At 43.1% G+C, this 24041-nt stretch overlaps 1 protein-coding gene across 3 annotated transcripts in view; it reads right to left on the bottom strand.

Annotated features, from left to right (window-relative positions):
• Positions 1-24041, bottom strand: part of PIK3CB (phosphatidylinositol-4,5-bisphosphate 3-kinase catalytic subunit beta) — a 596095-nt gene that overhangs the window by 383180 nt on the left and 188874 nt on the right. The window contains exon 2 of one of the 3 annotated variants that reach the window (XM_033957959.1): positions 21780-22111. The gene's annotated coding sequence lies outside the window, so the exon portion shown is untranslated. Of the gene's footprint in view, positions 1-5332; positions 5372-5437; positions 5475-21779; positions 22112-24041 lie in introns of those variants that run through there. The other 2 variants (XM_033957960.1, XM_033957961.1) reach the window with 2 other exon arrangements.

The raw sequence follows: 24041 nt of genomic DNA on the forward strand, positions 1-24041 counted from the left end.
GGCATGATATATGCATTTAGTGTGCCAGGAGTGCCATATCACGAGGAAAACCAGCAAGAAAGGCGAACAACCAGGACTTACATTGCTTGTACACTAACGCTAGGAGCCTAGGGGCTAAAATGGGAGAACTGGAAGTATTAGCCTGCAAAAAGGACCTAGACATAATCAGAGTCACAGAAACATGGTGGACTGATGACAATAAATGGGATGTGGCCTTACCAGGGTTCAAACTCTACAGGAGAGATAGGTCATACAAAAAGGGTGGAGGAATAGCGCTATATATAAAAGATTCCATACCTTCAACCAGGATGGAAACAGCAGTAAGAGCGGACGATTGGAATCATTATGGGTTAAACTACCAGGAGGAGCAGGAACAGACATAAAATTGGGTCTGTACTATCGCCCACCTGGACAATCGGAAGAAATAGACCAGGACCTGGAGGCCGAACTGAGGCAGTTATGCAAAAGCGGAAGCATGGTGGTGATGGGGGACTTCAACTACCCGGGAATAGACTGGAGCATCGGGCACTCAAGCTGTACGAGAGAGACCAAATTCATGGAAGTCACGAGGGACTGTTTCATGGAACAGCTGGTCACGGAACCAACACGGGGAGATGCCACTCTTGACCTAATCTTCAACGGACTAGGGGGACCCGCTAAGGAGGTGGCGGTACTAGCCCCACTAGGAAACAGCGATCACAACACGATCCAGTACAGGCTAGAAATTGGACCATCAAAGGTGAAAAGAACCACAACGACAGCACTCAACTTCAAAAAAGGGAATTATGATGCCATGAGGAAAATGGTGGGAAAGAAACTCATCGATACCACAAGGAAGATAGAGTCCGTAGAAAAGGCCTGGACCCTACTCAAGGGCACGGTGCACGAAGCACAGAACCTGTGCATCCCCAAGTTCAGGAAAGGGTGCAAGAAAAATAGAACAAAAAACCCAGTGTGGATAACAAATGCAGTGAAAAAGGCAATAAGCGAAAAGAAGGCATCATTTAAACAATGGAAAAAGGACCAGACAGAAGACAACCAAAAGGAACACAAAAGACACCAAAACACCAAAAGGAGTGTCACCGAGTGGTTAGGAAAGCAAAAAGAGAATATGAAGAAAGACTGGCAGGGGAAGCAACAAACTTCAAATCATTCTTCAGGTATGTCAAGGGGAAGCAACCAGCTAGGGAGGAAGTAGGACCCTTGGATGATGGAGACAGAAAGGGAGTGGTAAAAGAGGAAAAGGAGATAGCGGACAGGTTAAATGAGTTCTTCACGTCAGTTTTCACAATGGAGGACACAACCAACATTCCGGATCCCGAGGAGATCGGAAAAGGAGATCAGGATGAAAATCTGGTCCAACTAGAGGTGAGCAGGATAGATGTCCTCAGGCAGATAGACAGGCTAAAGTGTGACAAATCGCCAGGTCCGGACGGCATTCACCCAAGAGTACTCAAGGAACTAAGGAACGAAAAAGCTGAGCCACTTCGACAAATATGCAACCTATCCCTAAAAACTGGAGATATCCCAGAGGACTGGAAAATAGCAAATGTCACGCCCATCTTCAAGAAAGGCTCAAGGGGAGACCCAGGAAACTACAGGCCGGTGAGCTTGACCTCGGTCTCGGGAAAGATGATGGAAGCGCTGATTAAAGACAGCATTTGGGTACACATCGAAAACAATGGGCAGCTAAAGTCGAGCCAACATGGCTTCTGCAAGGGCAGGTCATGCCTCACAAACTTATTATACTTCTTTGAGGGGGTGAACAGCCAGGTGGATAGAGGGGAATCCATAGACATCATTTACCTTGACTTCCAAAAAGCCTTCGACAAGGTACCACACGAAAGACTGCTAAGGAAGCTATGGAGCCACGGGGTGCAAGGGGAGGTCCACCGATGGATTAAAAACTGGCTGGCGGACAGGAAACAGAGGGTTGGAATAAAGGGCCATTACTCAGATTGGCAAAGGGTCACAAGCGGAGTTCCACAGGGGTCAGTGCTGGGACCGCTCCTGTTTAATATATTTATTAACGACCTGGAGGCGGGAACAAAATGTGAGGTTATTAAATTTGCGGATGACACTAAATTATACAGCAGGGTCATAACCATGGAGGACTGCAAAGACCTCCAAAAAGATCTGACAACGCTAGAAGAGTGGGCCAAAAAGTGGCAAATGAGCTTCAACATAGGAAAATGCAAGGTCATGCATATTGGGAAAAAGAACCCAATGTTCACTTACAAGATGGGGGGATCACCGCTTAGGGTGAGCAACCTTGAAAGAGACCTGGGAGTGATGGTGGACACAACATTGAAGGCGTCGGCGCAGTGCGCCACAGCCTCAAAGAAAGCGAACAAAATGTTGGGTATCATTAAGAAAGGTATCACAACCAGGACGAAGGAAGTCATCCTGTCACTGTATCGTGCAATGGTGCGCCCGCACCTGGAGTACTGTGTCCAGTACTGGTCGCCGTACCTCAAGAAAGACATGGCGGTACTTGAGAGAGTCCAGAGAAGAGCAACTAAGCTAATAAAGGGTATGGGGGACCTCTCATATACTGACAGACTGAAAAAGCTGGTGCTTTTCTCCCTGGAAAAGCGACGACTCAGGGGAGACATGATAGAAACCTTCAAGATCATGAAGGGCATAGAAAAAGTGGACAGGAACAGATTTTTCAAACTAAGGGGAACCACAAGTACAAGGGGGCACTCGGAGAAATTGAAAGGGGAAAGGTTTAGAACAAATGCCAGGAAGTTCTTTTTCACCCAGAGGGTGGTGGATACATGGAACGCACTGCTGGAGGAGGTGATAGGCAGAAGTACGCTACAGGGCTTCAAAGAAGGTCTGGATAGGTACCTAGAGGACAAAGGGATTGAGGGGTACAGATAGGAGTAGAGGTAAGGTTAGAGGGACAGGATTAGAGGTAAATTACAAAATTAGTCAGAGACCACTATTCAGGCAGTGGGCCTGATGGGCCGCCGCGGGAGCGGAATGCTGGGCAGGATGGACCTCTGGTCTGTCCCAGCGGAGGCAACTTCTTATGTTCTTATGTTGTTTTGTCTGTCACAGACAAGACCATATGAACAGTGTACAACAAAAAGAAAACAGATTTATGAACCAATCTTTCCCATTTTTTTTTACTTACTGTATATACTTGAATGCAAGATGATATTTTTGGGCCAAAACAAATGGTCCAAAAATGGGGGTCTCGTCTTATATTTGGGTCATCTCCCGCCCCCTTCCCAGATTTGTTGCAGGCCTCCGTTGGGCCTGCCATATGCTTCGTGGGGTGGGTTGAGAGAGGAGGAATCCCTCCCGTCTCCTGTCCCAGCCGACTCTGCCAATTTTTTTTACCTCCCTCCCACCCTTCCCCACGTATCTTTTTGAATCCCTGGTGGTGCGCTTCTGTATCACACTGAGTCCCTCCTTGAATGGCCACCTCGAGTTCTCACAGCCAAGTGTACCGGGCATGAGTGAGCTTTCGCGTTTCTGCCTGGCATGGAGGCTCTCACTGAATGGCTGCCACGAGTTCTCATGAGTCCCCTGAGAACTCGGGGCAGCCATTCAGTGAGCAGCTCAGCATGGGGCAGGAGCGCAGAAAGCTTGCTCCTGCCCAGTACACCGTTGGACCACCAGGGATTCAAAAAAGTATGCAGGGCAAGGTGGGAAGGAGGTAAAAAAAATTAGTCGGTCGGGACAGGGTGGATAGCCTGGCAGGGAGGGAGGACAGGGTGGAGAGCCTAGCAGGACAGAGAGTGAGGGAGGGCTGTTCAAAGCCTGGCAGGGGAGGAAAGGCAAAGCACAGATCCTGGCAGAGCACATGAATATTAACCACACGCACACACACCACCCCCACCCCGTCTTATATTTGAGTTAACCTTTTTTCCTCCTTTTTTGGGGAGAAAAGGGGGTACCTTCTCATACTCGGATCAACTTATATTTGAGTATACTGTATACAGTAAGTACAGTATTTATCCTAGAGTAGGGACATAAGCTCAATAGAACGCTTCAGCTTAGATAAGAGATGACTCAGGGGTGATAAGATAGAGGTCTATAAAATACTGAGTAGAATGGAAAGGGTAGATGTGAAATGCTTATTCACTCTTTCTAAAAATACTAGGACTAAGGGGCATACGACGAAGTTACTAAGTAGTAGATTTAAAACAAACTGGAAAATATTTCTTCACACCTCATGTAATTAAACTGTGGAATTTTCTGCCAGAAAATGTGGTGAACTCAATTAACTTAGCGGGTTTTAAAAAAGACATGGAGAAGTCCATAGGCCATCAACTAAAGGTCACCCTCAGTCTACACCCAACCCCCTTAAACCCCACCTCTACCCTTCTTTCACCATTCTAATCTTCTGCCTAAATTTCTGTATAGTCCACTCTCAGCCTATACTCAAATAACTTGTATCTAAACTAAACTACTTATATTTAACTTACTGTTCTTAATTTGCTGTATAGTCCCTATATCTAAACTGCTGCACAGTCTCGTATGTCCAAATATTTAAATCTACTGTATAATCTTGTATGTCCAATTCACTCCATTGTGAATGTTTACTTGTAAACCGTTCTGAGCTACTGGGAGGATGGGATAAAAATCTAAAATCTAAATAAATAAATATTGAGATGGCTTGGGGAAATCCACTGCTTAGGATAAGCAGCATAAAATCTGTTTTACTACTTGGGGCCTGGGTTGGCCACTGCTGGAAACAGGATACTGGGCTTGATGGACTTTCAGTCTGTCCCAAAAGGGCAATTCTTATGTTCTTAATGTATTCTACACTTTTTTGGGTGGTCAGCAGGTTAAATTGTAAAAAAAAAACCCAAAAACAACAACAAACTTTTGTGGGTGTTGAGAAAAAAAGCCCAAGATGCCAGGGCTTCCAATAATGCAAGTCAAAGAACACAACTCAAGAAAACATGATGAAAAATATTTATTTGGGCTTTATAAGTGTTTGTGGCAGGGAACAGCTTCAGTGAATGTGTCACAAATACCTTTCTGCTGAAAGTTTGAAAACAAAATAAGTCATATAAGCAAGCTAACCATAGGCTTTATAGTTCATCCAAAATTGCTATAAACTTAAAGCAGCAAATGGTGAATCTAGCTAAATGTAGTAATGCACAGTATCAACATTCCTTCAAAAGATTTCCAGCAACTACAGACATAATTACTACAATGCTGCTAGCAGACTGACTCAAAACAACTTTGGTTATTTTACGACACTGTCTCAATGAATCAGACACAGCAAGATCAGTGAAAGAAATGAAGCAAGGGATAGCATTAAGATGCTTATTTACAGGGCCATTGGTGTAGGGCAGCGATGGCGAACCTGTGGCACGCGAAGGCCTTGCAGCTGGCACGCGGGAAGGTCCGCAATAGAGAGCTGAACGGGAACGGGGTTGGATGTACTAAGTCGCGCGGATTTTCTCCCTACCTGCTCTGCTTGCAGCACAGAGCCGAACGGAAGTCTTCCCGACGTCAGCGCTGACGTCGGAGGGAGGGAGGGCTGACGTCGGGAAGACTTCCGTTCGGCTCTGTACTGCAGGCAGGGTAGGTAAGGAGGAGTAGCCTCGCGGCTACCAAGGGAGGGGGGCGGTGCGCCCCGCCCCGTGTGCAGCACAGCAACGCCCAGCAAATTTAGATGTCATCTGCCGAATCCTGCTGCCGCCACTGCTTAATGCGCAGCCTGAAGAGCCGCCGAAAAACCCCAGCAAGCGACTCGAACCCAGCTTCCCTCCGAAACCGGAAGTTACGTCGGGGGAGGGGGGGTAGAGAAGAGAAGCCGGCACAGACCATTAGAGCCCCGGAGCATGCGGGAGATAGGACAGCCACTGAGGGAAGCTTACTTGCTCTTGCTTACTTCGGGCCTTTCTCGCTGCCGGATCCTGCCTACTTTCTGTTTCCGTGAAGGCAGGACCCGGCAACGAGAAAGGCCCGAAGTAAGCAAGAGCAGCAAGTTGTAAACTTCCCTCTGTCGCTGCCCTTTGGGAGATAGGTCAGCGACCAAGGGAAACTTGCAACTTGCCTTTGTCTGTAGCGAATCTGCCGGGTGTATGAGACGGGGGGGGGGGGGGGGGAATGGGAGGAGTAATGCTGCTGCACCCAATTAGGGGGGAGAGGGAAGAGAAATGCTGCTTCTGCTGTACCCAATTGGGGGGGGAAGAGAAATGCTGATGATACTGCTGTACTCAGTGGGGGGAGGGGGAAGAGAAATACTGCTATACCCAATTGGGGAGAGAGAGGGAAGGAGGGAGAAGGAAGATCAGGAAAAGGAGGAAAGAGATGCAAAGACCATGGGACGGAGGGAAAGGAGATACCATACCACGGAGTGGAAGAGAGAGATGTCAGGGCATATGGGGGGGGGGGGGAAGCAGGGCCAGATTAAAGGATAGGCCCTGTAGGCACAGGCCTAGGGCCCGAAATAGTCAGGGGGGGCCTGCCAGTGCTGTGCTTTGGGGCCTCACCCTTGCTGGATTCGCTGGTAGCAGCAGCAGCCTCATCATCCCGGGCAAACCCCAACCCGATCCGACCCTCCTATCTCTCCCTCCTTCCCTCATCAGTGACGTGCCAGAGGGAATCACAGCAGGAGAAAGTCCTGAAGCAGCCTGCTTAGAGTAGAGCAGTGCTGTTTAGAGTCTTGTGATGGGAGGGAGGGAGAGTTAGGAGGGTCGTGGGGGGGAGAGTAGCAGTCTGCCCCGGGTGTTCAACCTGGCGTCATGAACTTCTTTGGCTAGCATCAGCATTTACAATTCACTGCTGTTGCCAGCTTCAGGCCTTCCTCTCCGCCGGGTCCTGCCTACTTCTGTTTCCATGAAGGCAGGACCCGACAGAGAAGAAGGCCCGAAGCTGGCAACAACAGCAAATTGTGAATGCTGCTGCCTGAAGAAGTTCATGACGCCAGGTCATGGGTGACAGAAGGAGGAAAGGGAGCAGAGGGGGAGAGACTTGCTGCACCCAACTGGAGGGAGAAAGAAGATGAGGGAGGGAATGGAATGAGATGCCAGGGAAGGGAGGGAGGAAGAGATGCCAGGGCATGGAGGGAAGGAGGAAAGTATGCCAGACCAAGGGAAAAGGAAGGGGGAAAGGAAGGAGGAGAAGACAGAGCATGGAGGGGGAGCGAGAGATGGAAGAAAAGGAAAGGAGTGAGATGCTAGAGAATCAGGGAAGGGAAGATACCAGACTATGGGGTGCGAAGGAAAGAAAGGAGAAGAGAGAGATGCCAGAGCATAGGGGACGGGATGGTGACAGAGAGAGAAAAATGGAGAGGTGGCAGAGCTGAAATCAATCATGTACAAAGGAGAAGAGAAGGGGCACAGGATAGACAGTTTATTGAAGGAGCATAAAAAGAGGGAAGATGCCATATGGAACGGGGAGAGGGCAGACAGTGGATGGAAGGGGCTGATGCTGTATGGAAGACAGAGCGGACAGATGCTGGCTAGAAAGAAGAGTGAAGACATGATTAAAGCAAAAACGACAAAAGGTAGAAAAAATTGTTTTGTTGCTTTACATAGAATCAAGTAGTATTGTATCTATTGATTAAAGTTTATAAATAGGAAATAGAAATAAGGCAGTTTTTTGGGGACTAAACCCCTTTCCTCAGGTCAGGACAGGATACCATAACAGCAGGGGTGCCCAAATGGTCGAGTGCGATCGACCAGTAGATCGCAAAGGCAATGTGAGTCGATCGCGTTGCCTTGGCAATCTTTTTCTTCCTGCCTCCCTGAGCCAGGCCAGGCGCGTAGAAGCGCCGGACTCACAAGACTTCACTTCCGACGTCAATTCTGACATCAGAGAGGAAGTTCTGGGCCAGCCAATCGCTGCCTGGCTGGCTTGGAACTTCCTCTCCGTCGTTAGAATTGACATCAGAGGTGAAGTCTTGTGAGTCCGGCGCTTGTACATTCCTGGCCTGGCTCATGGAAGCAGGGAGAAATCGGCATGGTGGCTTAGGGGGTAGGGAAAGAATCGGGGAAGTGGAGAAATTGGCGCGATGGCTTGGGGGGGGGGGGGGCGGGGGGAGAGAGAAAGAAAGAGACAGAAAGAAAAGGGGAGGGGCAGAAAGAAAAAATATTGGATTTATAGTCAGAAGAAGGAAGTGCAAACAGAGACTCATGAAATCACCAGACAAAAAGATAGGAAAAATGATTTTATTTTCAGTTTAGTGATCAAAATGTGTCTGTTTAGAGAATTTATATCTGCAATAGTGGTTTTTAGCGCAGGGAGCCTATGAGCATCGAGAGCAGCACAGGGCATTCAGTGCATCTCCCTGCGCTAAAAACTGCTATTGCGATTTAGTAAAAAGGGAGGGGGTATATTTGTCTATTTTTGTATAGTTGTTCCTGAAGTGACATTGCATAGAATCGTCTGACTTGACCTCTTTGAAAACCCACGGAATATAAATGATAATTAACATTTTCTCTGCATACAGTGTGCTTTGTGGTTTTTTTTTTAAATTTTATTGTTGGTAGATCATTTTGACTTGGTCATTTTAAAAGTAGCTCGCAAGCCCAAAAAGTGTGGGCACCCCTGCTGTAGAAGCAAGGGCAAAGTGGAAATGTCCAATCAAGATGGTGCACAAAAACAGTGTCTTTCAACTCATCTGATAAATCCAATGGTCTTTATTAATCCAAAACAAAATCGTACATCCAAAGCAACTCAATGACTCGACATGATCACGTTTCGGCCATCCGGCCTGCATCAGCAGTCTTAGAAGTCTTTGGGTAGCAAGTAGTCTTTAAATGGTAAATGGTCAAAAGTAAAACAATCATATCATTGCTCCAAGTCTGTAAATGCTGCAAAACCACACAACCTCATGTTCTTTACAGATTTTACTAACCACTTTAATGTACTAAACAAAAAATTACAAGGCATGAGAAAAACAGCAGAAAGCAAGTTTAGTGACATCAAAGCTTTTGAGAGAAAATTGCATGTTTTTGAAAAAGACCTTGAGAGTGGACAGCTAAAATATTTTCCCAACCTAAAAATACATTTGGATAATTCTACAACATTTGTGGACAGTCATAAAAAACACCAGGAAATCCACAAAGCATATTCCACCATTGTAGCCGAAGCAAAGGAGAATTTTAGTAAAAGATTTTCTCAGTTCCGTAAGATGGAGACAACCCTTTCATTTATAACTTCCCCAGAAAAGTCCACATTTGAAGATCTTGATCTTTCCTGCTTACAGTGGTTGGATATTCAAAATTTGGAAATGGAGCTACTGGAATTTCAAGAAAGCTCTATCTGGAAAAGTAAATTCAATGACCTGCGTGCGGCTCTTGAACGTATTGAGTGTGAAAGGGTGACAAATGAAATCACTGCTAGCAGTTCTGAAAATGAAATCCTAAAAGCATGGAATTCTCTGCCAGACAATTTTAAGTCCATGAAAGCACTTGGGATTGCTCTTCTTACTTTGTTTGGGTCATCCTATGCTTGTGAGCAGCTGTTTTCGGCTTTGAATCATATAAAATCTGATGCTAGAAAAAGATTAACGGATGACATGAGTGCTGCATGTGTTGCTCTGAAATTAACGCACTATGAGCCAAGGATTGACAAGTTATCAGCATGCATGCAACAACAAAAATCACATTAATTTTTTTCAGAGCATGCCCAATGCATATGTTTACATGAAGCAGGGTTTTCAGTTTGCAGTTAAGACACTTTCTAAGCTATTTAAATATTATTTAAAGATGTTATTTAAAAAAGGGACTTTACATGGTCCTGTTGTATTCCAATCTGGAATTTCCAATAAAAACGGTTGGTTTAATTGAAAGCTCTTTTGTTTTCTTTACATAATATTATTAGAAATGTAATGATTTAACTATTTTCTAATTTGATTGTAAATTTTACAAAAAAACATGTATAGACTCTTTGGGAATACACACCGAGTCTTGACACAGTTAACAGTTTTAAGAAGTTTTATCTTTTTTTTTACTCAGGATACATTTGACATGTTATGTGAATAATACATTTAAAATATATTGTGTAACTGAATCAAATTCTTCCTAAATTCATTAAATTGAATGAAATCATTAAAACATTATAAATTGCCAATAAATTGAAATGAAAACCAAAGGATTGTGAATCAAATTGATTCTCTGACAATACAAAGATTCCAACCTTTAAAAATGATGTTACATAGTTCAGGCAACTTTATAAAGAATTTTTAGATACTAAAATCTTGTTATTAAGGTTTAATTGACCTGCTGGCACTTTGAGGAAATTCTTTGGTTTTGTGCGGCAGTTTGGGCACTCGGGCTCAAAAAGGTTAGCCATCACTGGTGTAGGGAGAGATCAAGCTCGAGAGTGTGGCATGGGGAGGGTGGGGGAGATATGCAATGATAGTAGCTGAGGAGACCGTGTTTCCCCAAACATAAGACACTGTCATATTAATTTTGTGCCCAAAAAAGGCATTACCAGTGGGTCTTATTTTTTTCATGTACAATGATCATCTCTCTCTTTCTCTCCTCCACATGTGCAGAATTTTTCCTCCCCTCTCACCCATACCCTTGTGCAGTTCTTTCTATCCCTCCCTCCCAACCCTAGTGCAGCAGAACCCTTGCAGCTTCTATCCCTCCCTTTCATTCCCCCCTGCTGCATGTACACACACACCCCGCTGACCCTTCCATCTCTCCCCCAACCGAGAGACCGAAATAACTTGTAATAAACGGCAACGTTGGCAGCAATCTAGACAGGCTGCTTCGCGGCTTTCTCCCATCCGGGCATTTCTCTGCTGCATCACTGATGTCATCAGCAACGCAGCACACGGAACGCCCGAGAGAAGGCCGCGATGCAGTCCGTATAGATTGCCGCCGACGTTTCCATTTATTACAAGGTATTTCGGTCTTGCTTTTGGTGGGGGAGAGATGGGTCAGTGGGGGGGGGGGTGTACGGCAGGGAGGAGGCGGGGGGGTAGCGCTGCTGGAGGTGACTAGGGCTTATTTTAGGGGTAGGGCTTATATTAAGACCTACCCCAAAAATCATGTTAGGGCTTATTTTCAGGGTAGGTCTTATTTTCAGGGAAACACGGTAGAAGGGAAGAGAGACTATTGCTTTGATATAGACATACAGAATTAGAGGTCATACAGAATTTGGGTTCTTGCTGAAAGTTAGAGGAACAGAGAGCTACAACTTGAGTCTGAGATGGGAAAAGGCAAAGGGGGATTTCAGGCCTTATGATGAGGAAAGCACACAATTTTCAAATATTTTGCACAGAATTTCCTCAGGAGTAATAGATATACGAGGGTCATTTCATAAATAATGTATACTATTTTTTTTTAATTTACATATTTTATTTTATTTTTTTCAAGTACAGTATTTCTTTACAATCCTTCAATATAGTCTCCCTGCTTTGCAATGACTGAGTCCCAACATCCGGGAAGCTTCATTATTCCATTCAAGACACCGCTTTGGTTCAGTTGCCGAATGGCTCGGGTACCGGCAGAAAAAAGCTCTTCCAGAGATGCAAAACGATGTCCATGCATAGGTTGTTTCAACTTTGGAAAAAGGTCAAAGTCTGGTGGACTCATATCTGAACTGTAGGGAGCACGAGGTAACACCTCCCAGCCGTATTTGTGTAGTTTTTCAAAGACGACATTCCTTAAGTGCGGGTGAGCGTTGTCGTGAAGAATGAGTGGCCCAGCCAAGAGCAACTGAGGTTTGGTTTTGTGCATTTTTCTGCGTATTTTTTGCAAAAAATCACGATAATACACTGCTGAGACACTTCTTCCACATGGAACTTTGTTTGTGATAACGATACCTTCATGATCACAAGCAAAAATCATCATTTGTTTGACTTTTGATTCAGCTTGTCAAAATTTTTTTGGTCGTGGGGAAGATGGAGCTCTCCACTTATCATTGAAAAACTATGCAAATTCTATCATTTTTACCATGACCACTATTATTCCACGGACAGACCTCTGGTCTGGTCAGAAAGACTCGAACATAAACTATGAAGTATGCAACTTGTCTGGACTGGTATAACAAGGACAAACAGGAAAATAGAACATTCCACATTTAAAACCTTTTTTAAATGTCCTGTACATGCATAGGTACATTTATGTGTAAATTATCCAATACATGCATAATTGCCATGTTCCAAGAAAAATTACTGAAGATGTGAAAACTTTCTTAAATCATCATTTTTTGTTAAAATTGCACTTTAAGAACTACTTTCTTGATCTGGAAATGGAAAATTATGATTAGGTTAGGGAATATTTTTATGTTGAATAGACTTCTTCCAGATTTAAAATATACTTATAGCAGTATAAAATCAATAACTGAACAAACATGAAGAAGAATAAAACTTTTCTTGAGACCTTTCTGAAAACCTATTCATTACATTTATTGATCACTACTCTAGTTAATTTTAATGACTGGGCTTGAATTATTACATTTAGCCAATTATCACTGAAAATCTGACTGAAGGGAAAAATGGGGAAAAAAATCTGTCGTGATATTATTTCTGGTCTACCAGAGACCAACCAAAACCATTCTTTTTGGTTTCTTCGGATAGATCCACTCAATTGATAACGGCTAGGAAAAACTCATCTCTGCGTTCCTATTCCACCAGAGATGTTCTCTAGCCCCCTGCCCTTCCCTTCTTTCTTCTCTCTCCTCCCTTCTTACTGCCCCCCAACTCCATCTCCGTGTTCTTCATTATTTGTATTAAACTTTGTTGATTGTATGTTGCCTTGATCCTAGATAGGTATAGAGCAAGTCATAAATATTAGATTAGATAAATGAATACATGGCTAAAGGGTAGCACCCTGGGGATGATGTGTTCCTTCCTATTTGAAAGTGGAAGTACTATCTGTGGGCTGGAAGAATGGGGATATGCATGTATACTTCCTTTAGATCTAGAGAGCAAAGCCAGTTGTTCTTCTCTAAGAGGGGATAGAGAGCATGCAAAACATTGCTTTGACTAAATACTTGTTGAAGGCTTGGAGGTCGACTATTGTGTACAATCCTCCGTCATTCTTTGGTATGAGCAAATATTCTGAGAAAAGCCCCTGGCCCCATCTGCTGAGGTACTGGTACAATGGCATTCAGCTACAGGAGGGCTGAGAGTTTTGTTGAAGAAGGAAGGTCTGCTGTGAGTTGAAAGATTACTCTCTGGGAGGTTTGTTTGGATGCTCTTCACAAAGATGAAGAGCCTAGTCCTCCTTTACCACCTGTTAAACCCAGTTGTCAGTGGTGATGTGAGTCCAACAGTGGTGGAAATGAGTCACCTGACCGCTGATGGGATGAGGAGGTTCAGATGTAAGAACAGTGTCTAGGCTCTGGATAAATGAGTCCAAAGGAATGAGTGGACTTCTGTGACTGCTGCTCTACTGGGGCGCTTTTACAGACGAGCCCTGGAGGTAGAAGTTGTATAGGCTGGTGTAGCGCCATTTGTAAGACTATGACTGGTACCTAGGGTTATAATAATGCCTAGGAGCCTGAGGTTTGGAATATTTTGTAGTACATAAGAACTGCCATACTGAGACAGACCAAAGGTCCATCAAGCTCAGTATCCTGTTTTCAACAGTGGCTAACCCAGGTCCCAAGTACCTGGCTAGATCCCAAGTAATAAAACAGATTTTATGCTGCTTATCCTAGGAATAAACAGTAGATTTCCCAAAGCCATCTCAATAATGGCCTATGGACTTCTCTTTTGGGAAATTAGCCAGGCCTTTTTTAAACCCTGCTAAGCTAACTGATTTCACCACATTTCCCAGCAACAAATATCACAATTTAATTATATGATGTGTGAAGAGATATTTTCTCCAATTTGTTTTAAATCTACTATTTAGTAGCTTCTTCATTGCATGCCCCCTAGTCCTAGCATTTTTGGAAAGAGTGAACAAGTGATTCACATCAACCCTTTCCAATCTACTCAGTATTTTATAGACCTCTATCATATCAACCCTGAGCCATCTCTTCTCCAAACTGCAGAGCCCTAGTCGCCTTTCCTCATAGGGATGTCATCTCAAACCTTTAATCATTTTCGATGCCCTTCTCTGTACCTTTTCTAATTCCGCTATATCTTTTTTGAGATATGGCAATCTTATCTGCAAACAGTATTCAAGTTGTGGCTGTACCACAGAGCAATACAAGTACATTATAATATTTTCATCTTTGTTTTCCATTCCTTTCCTGATGATTCCTAATATTGTATTTGCTTTCTTAGCTGAGCGTTTTAACATATCCTAAACAATGACACCTAGATCCTTTTCCTGGGCAGTGATTCCTAACATAGAACCTAGCATCAGGTATCTATACCCACATGCATCACTTTGCACTTGTTCACATTAAACATCATTCGCCATTTTGATGCCCGGTCTTCCAGTCTTACAAGTCCTCTTGCAATTTTTCACAATCCTCTTGCGATTTAACAACTTTGTGCCATCAACAAATTTAATTATCTCACTTACTTTCCCATCTCTAGATCATTGCTAAATATCTTATTATGTCCTTCCCTCATTTATTGAATTACCTGTAAACCGTGTCGAGCTCTATCTTTATGGAGATGATGCGGTATACAAACTTAAAGTTTAGTTTAGTTTAAATATGTTAAAAAGCAGCAGTCCCAGCACAGACCCCTGGGGAACCCCACTATTTACAAAAATACCTCTCTTATTTCAATTTTCAAATTCTTAGTTAGAAACAGTGATGAAGTTTTCTCATATCAGACTTATCTCTGACAATCATATGCTTAAGTTTCTTTAACGATTCTTTTTTTGACTCTGGAATACATAATCTTCTGGCCAATGATATTTCAACACAGTGATCATCAGCTTCCCATTTAAAGAATAGGATCCGGTGAAGGCATTTCTTATGTTATGTTCTTATAAATAGTCGGTGTAAGCCTATTCAGACCAGTGGATGATGCAATTCGGCTCCTCCCACGTGACAATGATGTCACATGTTAGTAGTATAAAGTTGGGCAGTTCAAAGCAGCGGCCATCTTTGCCAGTCTGAGCATTTATACATTCGCCGAGTATAACTATGGAGAGAAGTATTCTGGCATTAGTCTTACAGCGCTGTTTTTTGCATTATTTTTACAGGAGTCCACTACCCTGACGCAGCCATATAGCGAAACGCCAGCTAGCTCCATGTCGGCAAGAACGGACCGTTAAGCAAAGAAAACAGAAGCTGAGAAATAATTTATGAAGAGATACAATAAGAACTCCCTGCCTGAATGAAGCTAAGTTCATTAAGAATTTTTTTGCTGAGTTCTTTGAAAGATTTTTGATACATATCATTTCAAATTTAGGCAGGAGGGGGAGAGTGCCGATGAGGTTAGTTCCCTATCCAGTGCGGTTATATAGTTAACTATTGACAACGCACGGGGATCTGAGGCCTCTCCTCTTTAAAGAATCTTAAGATTATGATTGTCAGAGATAAGTCTGATATGAGAAAACTTCATCACTGTTTCTAACTAAGAATTTGAAAATTGAAATAAGAGAGGTATTCTTGTGGATTTATGATTGATCTCTCTTTATCCTATATATATTGTTTTTGAACCCCACTATTTACCCTTCCCATTGAGAATATTGACTATTTAAACCTACTCTCTGTTTTCTGTCTTTCAATCAGTTCTTAATCCTTAATAGGACCTTACCTCCTATCCCATGATTTTCTAATTTCCTCAGAAGTCTTTCATGAGGTACTTTGTCAAATGCCTTTTGAAAATTCAAATACACAATATCAATTAGTTCACCTTTATCCATATGTTCATTCACCCCTTCAAAGAAATGCAGTAGATTGGTAAGGCAAGATTTCCCTTTACATCCATGTTGGCTTTCTCTCATTAATCCATGCTTGTGTATATGGTCTGTCATTTTGTTCTTTATAATAATCTCTACCATTTTGCCCAGCACAGATGTCAGATTCACCGGTCTATAATTTCCAGATCACCCCTGGAACCCTTTTTAAAAATCAATGTCACATTGGCTACCCTCCAGTCTTCTGGTACTATGCAGACTTTTAAAGAAAAATTACAAATTACTACCAATAGCTCTGCTTGCTCATTTTTCAATTCTATCAGCACTCTGGGATGTATACCATTCTTTCCAGGTGATTTGCTACTGTTCAATTTGTCAAATTGACCCATTACATCATCCAGTGTCACAGAGATTTGTATGAGTTTCTCAGATTCATCAGAATTGAATACCATTTCTGGCACCAGTAACCCCCCCCCCCCCCCCATCTTCCTTAGTGAAAACTGAAGTAGAGAATGACATGGTGACTGTTTCCTGTGGATAGCCGCAGGTAGCCACAAGTAACCCGCAGGAATTGGGTGAAAATAATAAAACTGCAGAGCACATCAAAAACACTTCTGAGCAACTTGCTTGCAGAAAGCAAACAGAAGGGGCAGGAGCATCTCCTTGGGAAGGAGGTGGAGTTGGAAAACATGATGATTTACAGTTTTCTGCAAGCAACTTGCTAGTTCAGATACAAGACCATTGCATTCAGGACCACTAGACATATTGCACTAGAATGCAGCTTTTTGTACTCCAAAAAGCTAGGCTAAGGACCCACAGCACCAGACCAGAAAATCCTACCACCTACTGGAAATACAGAAATACTGGATAACCAGCCCTTGTACTCACTGAAACACTTTAATATCTCTCTCAACCCACTTTTCTGAACTCAGTGTTCTCCCCAGAAATCTTTTTCAGCCGGGTGGAATGAAAAAGTAGCCGGGTGGGGCGGGGCAGGGAAATTTGGTGATTAGAATAGGGTCATTAAATCCAGTGGCATACCTAGTATATATTTATTTATTTATTTATTCATTCAATTTTCTATACAGTTCTCCCAGGGGAGCTCAGAACGGTTTACATGCATTTATACAGCTACAAATGACTCAGATATCATGAAAACAAAATGCATAAAATAATAAACACTTTCAATGTAAATTGCTGTGATGTCCTATGGTATAGTGTAAGAATAGCGTAGGCTACAAACCAATTCAAAAATGAAGGAAAAGGCCCTCCCACCTCTACTGAAGTGGTTTGCAAAAGGTGGTCAAGCAGTAACCTCACTGGCAAAAAACCTTCAATATGTATTGGAGCCTTAAGTTGTGCTTCACTAATACATAATTAACAGATAGATAGAAGAAAATATTCAACTTATCTTCTGCTGATCGGTACACCAACGGTGGCCAGCGTTTCACAAATAAGCTGCCTCAGGGTGTATCAAAGGGGACGCCAAAACGTCTCACGCACCTAGTGCTGATCATTTTTTAATAACCCCCTCCTCTATATAAAAAGTTATTTTTAGCCACACAAGGGTGCACCTAGGAAAAGGCAGCATTTTAAACACTGCAATGAGCACTAGAATACCAACACACAAAATGTAAAAGTAAACAAACCAGATCCTGCACAGTCAATGCTAATAGAAAACCATGTCTTTTTCATACACACAGAACACAGAAACACACTCTCGCCCAATATGGAATAATCAAACTAAAAATAGAAATATGTAGACAAAAGTTAAACTAATGCAACACCACAGAAACAGTGACACATGTCCCCTAATACTGTGCAAAATATAAAGACAGTAGATGTAAATTTAAAAAAACTGATGCACTTTAAAAATTAACAAATAGAAATAAAACAAATAACGAGAAATAAGAAAATACCATTTTATTGGACTAATCCATTTTTCAATTAGCTTTCAAAGGCCAAATCTTTCTTCAAGACAGTACAGTATACAGCTGTTATTGTATTCTGTCCTGACCTGACCTGAGGAAAGGGGTTTAGGCCAAAAGAAATTGCCTTATTTCCATTTCCTATTTATAAAGTTTTATGAATACAGTTACAATACTACTTGATTCTGTGTAAAGCAACAACAAAAAAATTATTTCTACCTTTTGTAGTTTCTGCTTTAATCATCTTCTCTTCGTTCTTTTTTTTCTATACGTTTGTCCTCTCTCCCTTCCATGCAACATCTGCCCTCTATCTTTGTCCCTTCCACCCAGCCTCTGCTCTCTCTCTACCCCTTCCATCTACTGTCCACCCTCTTTCTGCCCCTTCCATCCACTGTCCACCCTCTATCTGCCTTTTCCATCCAGTGTCCGCCCTCTCTCTCTTCCATACGGCATTTCCCCTCTTTTTATGTCCCTTCAATAAACTGTATATCCTGTGCCATTTCTCTCCCTTGTACATGATTCATTTCAGCTTCATCCCCTCTCCATTTTTCTGTCTCCACCCTTTCCCCTATGCTCTGGCATCTCTCTCTGCTCCTTTCCTTCTTTCCCACTCCACCCCATGGTCTGGTATCTCTATCTCCTTCCCTTCCCCGATGCCTTGGCATCGCTCTCCTCTCCTATCTCTCCTTCTCTGTTCTGGCACCTCTTCTTCCTTTCCCTCTGGTCTGGCATTTGTCTCCTTAGTTTCCCTTCCCTCCCCTTTGCATCTCTCTCCTTTCCTCCTCCATTATCTGGCATATTCTCTCCTTCCCTCCTTTCTTCCTTTCCCCTGGTCTGGCATCTGTCTCCTCCTCCCCCATGCCCTGATGGTCTAGTATCGCCTTTCCTTTCCCTCCCATGGTCTTGGCATCTTTCTTTCCTATCATCGCCCTTCCTGGTCTTCCTTCTCCCTCCTTCCCTCTATCTCCCCAATTAGATGCAGCAGCAGCAGCATTTCTCTTCCCTTATCCCCTCTCACTCTCCTCCTCTGCTCTTCCCCCATCCATTCTCCTCCTCCACTGTTCTCCCCTCAGTCCTGCTGCAGCTTTCCCTCTTCCATTTTAAGTCCAGCAGCACTCTCCTGTTCCCAATCCAGCAGCACCTCTCCCTCTCGCCTCCCTCCACCACTCAGCTCCAACAGCATCTCTCCCTCTCGCCTCCCTACACCACTCAGCTCCAACAGCACCTCTCCCTCCCCTCCTCTCTACTTCCATTTCCCACACCGACTAGCTGCAGCACCTCCCCTTTCCACCCCCAGGTCCAGCAGCACCTCTCCTCTCCGACTAGCAGCACCTCTCCTACCCTCTGGCTAAAAGCAGTACCTTACAGATCTAGCAGCACCACTCCCTCCTCTCCTCTTTTCCTCGCCTCCTATCAGCACCCCTCCCTCTTATCTTCCAGGTCCATCGGCACCACTCCCCCCTCCCGATTAACAGGCTCTCACCAGCTTGGGGATTCCCCGGCCTGACTCGGCACAGTCTGAAGTTCTGTGTTCGACTCCAGCCAAATAAAGTAAAAAAAGAAAGAAAACCCAAACAGGCGATTTTTCAAACCCTCCCCGTAACACTAGCCTGGACTAACAGCAGCACTGGTCTCTCCTTATTGTAATTTGCCTGACTGCTGCCCTAGTTTTAGCGAGTCAATTTCCTCCAGCAGCCTCGGTGCCTCTGCTAGGCTGTCCCGCCTCTGACGAAGAAAGAAGTTGCATCATCAGAGGTGGGGGCGGCCTAGCAAAATCCCTGAAGCTCTAGAAGGGAATTGACTCAATAAAGCTACGGCAGCAGTCAGGCAAAATCACCTGGTTTTTTCTTCTGTTTTTACTTGATGGGCCATTTGTCTGACCCAGCAAGACTATTTTTATGTTTTTATGTAAGTCCATTCTGAAAGACCTCCCTGCTAAGGCAGTATTTCTGGTGGTCATTTCCTAGGCACATCATGTATTGGAGATTCAAGCTATGTCTTGCCAAGATCTTACTGTATATTTCCTAACTAAAACTGCCACTCCTCCATGTCTACCAGTAGATGAAGAATAAGACTTGGCCTATCCAGCTGCGCTTTAATTTAAGATGAGTACTATCAAATAATCTTCTGTTTTTCTTGCAGACATGCTATATCGCCCTTATGCCACTTTAGGGCAACCAATATCCTGGATCTCTTTTAATTGGAGAAGTTATGCCTCCCACTTTCCAAGATAGAACACAATTAACAATTCACAACACTTTAGTTGTATTCTTTAAATGTGGTAAATTTTTCTCCCTCATCACCCTAAGAGCCCAGCCTTCCCCTGGGGTCTGTGCACATCTAAGAAGGAGCAGGGTCCCATAGTTCTGAGATATTACAGGGCCACTCTTTTGTACCAAACCATGAACTACAACAGCACACATACCAAATCCATAAATATCCAAAAAGGTATCGGTTGCACTCTTAAGTCTCCATATATTTCCCATGTACACCCCCTTCCCAACCTATAAACAAAAACACCCTACTTGCATTACTTTTTTAACACTCCCTCCCTCTTCCCCCTTTCCCCTCAATCCTCAAAGCTCAGTTGAAGTCTCGTTTATCAGAAGACAGGGTCATAACTAATGCCGTGGGTCCCCACATCCCAGCATACCTAAGCAAGTATAATCTATTGACTTAAGATAAATACAGAAAACTATTAATAAAACTAAAGGGGTATATATATTCCTTCACATATATTCTCTGTAAGTAATTTTGTCTATTCATGCTTGTGCTGAAATAGAAAGTTTTCACTTTGCTAAGAAACTTCACTTTGCTAAGCAAGAACAAGGTCCTTTTTCTCTTTGTGTTCTGAGCTCTGTGTTTTACATCCTGTTCTGAAGCTAGCTACTTGTGCCAAGGTCATTCCTCCTCATGTCCTGAACCCCCACCCCCCCCAGCGATCCTGCTTCTCCTGTAGATAAGCAACTTTTACTAAGAATGAAACATTTGCTCAAACCTTAGACAAAAGGACAGTATTATGAAACGTCCCACCAGAGCCCCCCTTATGTTTGCTATTTCTTTTTAGTTGCTTTTATGTATCCTGTTACCAAATATGGTCTTTCATACAGTCATATGCTGAAAAAACTGACCCATGTATAATGCTATAAAAATGGATGAAAAACTTATAATAAATGGACAATTTCTTTGGGACAAACCTGATCTTGAGCGTCCTTTGTTCCTAAAGAGACTGTCCCCAGATGCATTTGACTTACAAAAGACAGAGTGTGTGAGGCAGTATTGGAACCAGAACCTTTTCAAAAACAAATACCAAGAAACCTTTTGCGGTCCGAATGTGTACCACTCTACAGGGTGTCCCTTATGCAAGATAGTCGCACAACAAGGAGTGGCCTACTCCATCAAGCCATAAGCCAACCAGCATGTCTGCTCAGCCCTGTTGGTTGATGTAGTTGATGGCCTTTTAGCTGACTCTACCGTATTAAGATTTCCAGGAACTCTTGAGGAAAACCTTTAGAATGGAAGGGTAGATCAGCATGAACCGAATATCTTTGTCTATTAGTAAGACAGGTGGGTGGAATTGCTATCTTTTCTCTTGCAATGCTATTGAGCAGTCTTGAAAAATACGTATGGGAGTGCCTTCATAGGTTAAAAGTCTTTTCTTTCAGTATCCCCAGAGAATATCGAGCTTGTGGATGTAATTACTGCCTTAGCCCCTATTGAACTCATGCTTCGGGGCTCTATCGTGTGCGTGCCGGCACGCACACGTTAGAGCCCTGAAGCATGAGTTCGCTACGGGCTAAGGTGGGATATATCCTAGCCGGTGAGAGGTGTTTTGGTTTTTTTTTTATGTTGAGCAGCGGCAGCAGCACCAGGATTCACAATGACAGCCAGGCAGTCATCTAAATTAACTGGGCAGAGCACCCGGCTAAAAGGCCCTAGGGAGAACACTGGAACTGGTATGGCAAGCAGATAAGAATAACATTTTTTGTTGTGATTCACTATGAGGAAAACAGACATAGGGCTCTACAATCTTCCTGACCAGCATCTTTTCACAAAAGTCAAAGTTAAAGTCATCATAATGTCCATTACCCTCAGCCATCATAATAACTGGATATGTCATTATGTTATATCATCACCAACATACCTTACTAAAGGAGCACACTAAGGTGTTCCTTAGTTGTGCTCTTTTGTCGATATACTGTGCACGGCACCTCCACTGTCAGGCCCGGTCTTTTTGCCACTACAATCCAATGTCACTGGAGGTTCCCTTTAATGTCAGCTCAGAAGTTCCCAGGTACATATGAAAACAAGCAGCAGGTAACGACAGAGAGTGGATTCCTCCAGTGTCAGGCCCAGCCTTTTGTTGTCATCACCAGAAGCAGGTCTAAAGATGTTCCAGGGTCCCCTTTCTGTGTCAAGTCAGGACTCAAGTGCAGATGGAAACAGGTAGAAGGTCACTGCTGTTCTCTAAGGTTCCTTAAAAGAAAATATTTAAAATATGATTTAATAAAGACACCAGTGTTTTTATATACAGATAAATTAGATATAGCGTTTTGACTCCTAATTTAAGGAAAATATTTTGTTAATGAGAAAGAAAACAACCTGCTGCCAAAGCTCCAATATACTAATACCCTGATCTGAACGGATGTTGTTGAGGACAAATAGTGTAATATGATGTGTAGCAGCTTTGGGTTCTAAAATTACAAGGGCTGATTGAAAAGTAGTGAGACTGCCTCTGTTTTTCTCTCCAGGAAGTAGACGTAGCAACACTGTGCTGGTTCTTGTGAAGTTCATACACTGACATCTCCGAGCCTGCAGTTGGACTGACGTAGTCTTCATTGTTAGGTCAATTTTGTATGTTTCATCATGGCAGATGAGGAAGACATGTTCATGAGAGTACACCAGAGGTGTGTGATTGAATTTTGTGTTAAACTTTAAAGAGCAGTAATGAAATTCTTGAAAGGTTACAGCAAGTATATGGTGGTGAAACAATTAGCTGTACTGTGTACTCTCACTGGTAAATCTTCCTCAACTGCCATGACGAAATGTACAAAGTTCTTTGTCTCGCTATGATCCTACAGCGGTCCAACTGCAGGTTCAGAAATATCGACGTATAAACTTCACAAGAACCCAGCACAGTGTTGCCACGTCTACTTCGGAGAAAGAAAACCAGAAGCAGTCTCATTTTTCAATCAGCCCTCGTAGATCTGTATTTTAATCTCTTATTTGGGGGATTCCAAATAAGAGATTAAAATATACTAAATTCATTCAAATACATTTACAGCCTCTTTTACAAAGCCTTGCTAGCGGCTGCTCTGCGCTAACGGCCCCGAAGCCCATAGAGAATTAAAGGGCTTCGGGGCTGTTTCCGCGCTGCTTTGTAAAAGAGGCCATTAGTCTATTGATGTCCTGAAGTCTGATAAATACATAACTATATCTGCATTAGTCACAATTGCTTCAGACTGCCTTAATGATCATCATTACAAACCTAAGGGGTCCTTTTATCAAGCCACGCTAGCGGGATTAGCGCGGACATTTTATCACGCGCTAACCCCCACGGCCGGCTAAAAAACTAACGCCTGCTCAATGCAGGCATTAGCGGCTAGCGCGGCAGGCGGTTTAATGCGCGTTAAACCCCTACCGCAGCTTGATAAAAGGACCCCTAAGAGTATGTTTGGGTTTTTTTTCAAGTGCCTACTTTGAGGAACAAATGCATACACATTAAATTTAAAGCAGCAGAGGTAATTCTCTTAGTAAATTTAACTTTTCCAAGCACATTGCTGTATTAAAATTCAAAACATTACAGTCCAAGTGTCAAGCAACTTTGTGATTTTGAAAAACCACAGAACAAAAACAAAAATAGCATTATAATACTCATTCTTGCTGAAATGTTTACTTAGCATTTTGCTCATCAATGAGTAAGGTTATGGTCTTCAGACACACAGCCAGTTATTACACTTCCAATTACCATAGAATGACATCATAAGAGCCAGGAGAGACCATTTGTACTGAGAACAGCACTTGTCACAGACATGGGACTGCTAGAATGAGTCACAGGCCACAATGTAAGAGGGCACATGTGGGTAGCAAGTGACTAATCATCATCCCTCACATTCAATAGCTGAAAGAATGCCAGGCAGTCATTGGATTGACAAAACAAAAATGATTTCAGGTAAAGAAAAATTAAAATATTGCAACTTCAAAGTTCACATTATCTATAGATTCAGACACCAATTATCTTAAGCAAAATAAAATGGAAGAAAATTAAAATATACAGTTTATGGTTTAAAAATAAGCTACTTTTTTCTCTCAGAGCAAAATATAGCACACAAATAACAAATTCTCCTTATTAATCTTCCTATAGATTCTTCTCCCAAACCTTTGATACATGCTGCAACTGACTAGC

The sequence above is a fragment of the Geotrypetes seraphini genome, chromosome 9 (genome assembly GCF_902459505.1).
Source record: "Geotrypetes seraphini chromosome 9, aGeoSer1.1, whole genome shotgun sequence".
NCBI classification, from domain to species: Eukaryota; Metazoa; Chordata; class Amphibia; order Gymnophiona; family Dermophiidae; genus Geotrypetes; species Geotrypetes seraphini.